Source organism: Octopus bimaculoides, chromosome 16 (genome assembly GCF_001194135.2).
Source record: "Octopus bimaculoides isolate UCB-OBI-ISO-001 chromosome 16, ASM119413v2, whole genome shotgun sequence".
Classification (NCBI taxonomy): domain Eukaryota; kingdom Metazoa; phylum Mollusca; class Cephalopoda; order Octopoda; family Octopodidae; genus Octopus; species Octopus bimaculoides.
This window is the reverse complement of record NC_068996.1, coordinates 24491364-24495503: the sequence shown is the minus strand read 5'-3', so window position 1 is coordinate 24495503 and position 4140 is coordinate 24491364.

Below are 4140 nucleotides of genomic sequence, written 5' to 3'. Positions count from 1 at the left end.
ATGTGGAATAAGTAGTGTTATAAGTACAGTGCTCAGGAAAGGAAAGAAAAGAGAGAGGATTTCATGTTTCAAGTGGAGCTCTTCATCAGAAATATAGAAAATGTCCAAAGAAGGGAAGACGGAGAAAGAAAAACGTCAACGATACACATGATATATATATATATATATATATATATATATATATATATAGCATCCTTACTTAGTGTGGATATACTAATAGAAAGCCATAACGTTGTGGTAGTTGTCTTGAGAAAGTCTCATATAGATGTGTAGTGCTAAAAAGCACAAGAGAATATCGGAAGCAGATGAAAAGTGTCCAGTAGCAGTGGTGGGATTGCTAGTTCATATGATTTCTACATATTTGCACATCATCTGTAGAAAGAATCCAATAACAAATGCATACTTAGACAAATTTTACCTCTACTGATATATAGAAAAACAGGGATTAATAATCCATTGATGTTGCAAATAGTTGGTGGACTGTATGAAAATTTGATATTTGCCATGAAAACAATACTAGTACTGAATAGCAATTTGTACATCTTACTTAATGGTGATATACTAATAGAAAGCCACAATTCAGGATATTTATCTTGAGAAAGTATCTCATATAAACATAGAGTTCTGAAAAGTACAAAAGTATTAGTAGCAGCCTCACTACTAAATGCAATCTGACCAATAAATCAAAATGTACTTCTGTTCATGAGGGCAGGAGAAGAAAACATGAATTCCTATTGAAATCTACATACCATGGACAGGAAGCATTTCTACCACTTCTACACTGCTTTCCTTGGATAATGGAACTGCAACTATAGCATCTTTATACATTTTTATTTTTATTTCTACATTCATACCCCTATTTCCCTATATATTCCTTATTTCCTTCCTTTTCTAAAATAACTCCTTATATTGAACTCTAATATTTCCCTCTATTTAACCATCTCACATCGTCTCTGATGCAGGGATATCCCTAATATCCCAGAAACAGCTGTAAGACTACCTTTCTCTTTATAAATGTCCTACGATATTCCACACAGCCTTGGCTTTGTTGTCTCATTTTATTTAACATGTACATACTCATACAAGACTCGCATTAGACTCCTCATTCGTATCATTACCGAAGTGAGAGTTTAACTACGGTCCTTCCATAGCACTTACATAGTCTTACCTGCCACCTTGGGTCTTCTGAATACCAATACCTCTCATAAATATATGTGTGTGTGTGTGTGTGTGTGTATAAAATTTATGTAGCTTTATAGTCATATGTGTATGTTACTTTGCATCTGGTATGTGTGTGTGTTTTATGACTGCTTCTGTTTTTTTGTATGTTGGCCAAATAACCATTTTCTCTCATTCATTTTTACTCCATTCGGAAATACTTTCCCATGATACTCATGAACCTTGAAATTCTTGTCTATATGATGCTTTATGCCTATTGATAGGTTCCTCTGTTGTCTGTGAATTATATTTGTATTGGTCTTTCTGATATATACTTCTGTTGTCTTATTCTTTGCTTTTTTTTTTTTAAATTTTACATTCCATATTACGTACTCATATACTTACTTGGATGCTTCTGAATGTTTAACCTTGTTTTCCAGCTATTTTAATACCCTTGTAACCTGTCTTACCATACAACAGCTTTCCATCCTGATTAACCTTTTTGTTACTATATTTCTACTGAAATACATTACTTTTATTTCAATTAATTTTGAAGATAATGAAAAACTTTGTAAAATAGCTTTGTCGTTATTAATTTTTTACTTGTTTGAATCATTTGAATATGGCCATGCTGGGTTTTAGTCGAGCAAATCAATCCCAGAACCTCATTTTTTAAAGCCAGGTACTTATTCTATCGGTCTCTTTTGCCGGACTGCTAATTTACTGGGACATAAACACAGCAATACCAGTTGTTAGGTGGTTGGGATGGACAAGTACAGACACAAATACACACACACACACACATAACAAGCTTTCTGTCTACCAAATCCATTCACAAGGCTTTGTAGAGGACACTTGCCCAAGGTGTCACGCAGTGGGACTGAACCCTGAACCATGTAGTTGGGAAGCAAACTTCTTATGATACAACTATGCCTGGTGTTTAGAGTATAAATTAACATGAACCTTTTGTTACCATATTTCTGTTGAAGTAATATTGTCCTTGGTTCAATTAATTTTGAAAATTTTTTAATTCTTTTATTCTTTTACTTGTTTCAGTCATTTGATTGAGGCCATGCTGGAGCATTGCCTTTAGTCGAAAAATCAACCCCAGGACTTATTCTTTGTAAGCCTAGTACTTATTCTATCGGTCGCTTTTTGCCGTACTGCTAAGCTATAGGGACGTAAACATACCAGCGTTGGTTGTCAAGTAATGGTAGGGGGAGAAATACAGACACAAACATATACATATATATATATACATATATCCGACAGTTTCCATCTATCAAATTCACTCACAAGGCTTTGGTCAGCCAGAGGCTATAGTAGAAACACTTGCCCAAGGTTCCACACAGTGGGACTGAACCCAGAACCATGTGGTTGGGAAGCAAGCTTCTTACCACACAGCCATGCCTGTGCCTATGTAAAATTTTGTAAAATAACTTCATCATTATTAAACTGGTGGTTGAAACATGAAATAACATGAACTTTTGATGAAAGATTTTAATTTAGATCACTTTAACCCTTTTGTTACCATATCTCTGTTGAAATAATACTGCCCTTTTGAAAATTATATAGGATTTGTCATTATTAACTAATATAGAACTTTGTCATTATTAAGCTGGCATTTGGAACATAAAGTTTTGATTAAGGTCTTAATTTTGATCAGTTTGAAATAGGAAGTTTGTATCATGGAATCAGGAAGTGTCTGGGGCAGGTTGATACTAAAAGGGTTCACTCATATATAATATCCTCTGACACTTGAACCATTGGATATCTTGATGTCTGATACTGACAAAGTCTCAGTCTCTCTCTCTCTCTCTCTCTCTCACACACACACACACACACACATACATGCACACACATGTGCAATTTGTGTGGGCCTTACAGCTGGCCAACTGCATTGTCAGTGTCGTTTGACCCCTGGTAATACTATAATAGTGAAGGTGCAAAAAATGCCTTTAGTTATTTCTTCTGGTTCATTGCATTCTGAGTTCAAATCCTGCTGAGGTCACATTTACTTCTCATCCTTTCAAGGTTGTTAAGTACTGGGGCTGACAGTAGTACTCAATACCCTCCTCTACAAAATTGCATACTTTTGTGCCTAAATCAAAAACAATTATTATTCAGTTTATTATTATTCAGACTTATTGGGGCAAGCGAAAGCGAAATCGGGATGGCACCTGTGCCCAGCGACGCCTTTTTGGCACTTGTGCCCGCGGCATGTGTAAGGCCTTTCGAGCGAGATCGTTGCCAGTGCCCCTGGACTGGCTCTTGTGCAGGTGGCACATAGAATACACCATTTTGAGCATGGCTGTTGCCAGTACCACCTGACTGGCCTTCGTGCGGGTGACACGTAAAAGCACCCACTACAATCTCTGAGTGGTTGGCGTTAGGAAGGGCATCCAGCTGTAGAAACTCTGCCAAATCAGATTGGAGCCTGGTGTAGCCATCTGGTTTCACCAGTCCTCAGTCAAATTGTCCAACCCATGCTAGCATGGAAAGCAGACGTTAAACGACGATGATGATGATGATGATGATTCAGTTTATTACTGTGATTAATATTTAGCAACACACTTGTGCTTCTCCTTGTATCATACTTCAACTCACCCACCAACATCTGGCATCAAGCTACCTCTCCCCACTTCTGAAATACTCCCTACTCCCATCTACTTAGCCAAAGGAGGAATTTTTCCTTTTCTTTTATTGTTCTTTTCTTGTCTTGAAAGTTATTTGGTGACCTTACCAGTGTTGGTGGCATGAAAAATCTACCAAGGACACACTGTAAGATGGTTGATGTCAGGAAGAGCATCCAGCTGAGAAACTATGCCAAAGCTGACGGTGGAGCACAACACAGCTCTGTGGCTTGCTGGATCCTGTCAAACTGTCCAACCAATGTCAGCATGGAAAAACAGAGGTTAAAGTGGTGATGATGATGATGATGATGATGATGATGATGGTGGTGGTGGTGGTGGTGGTGGTTGG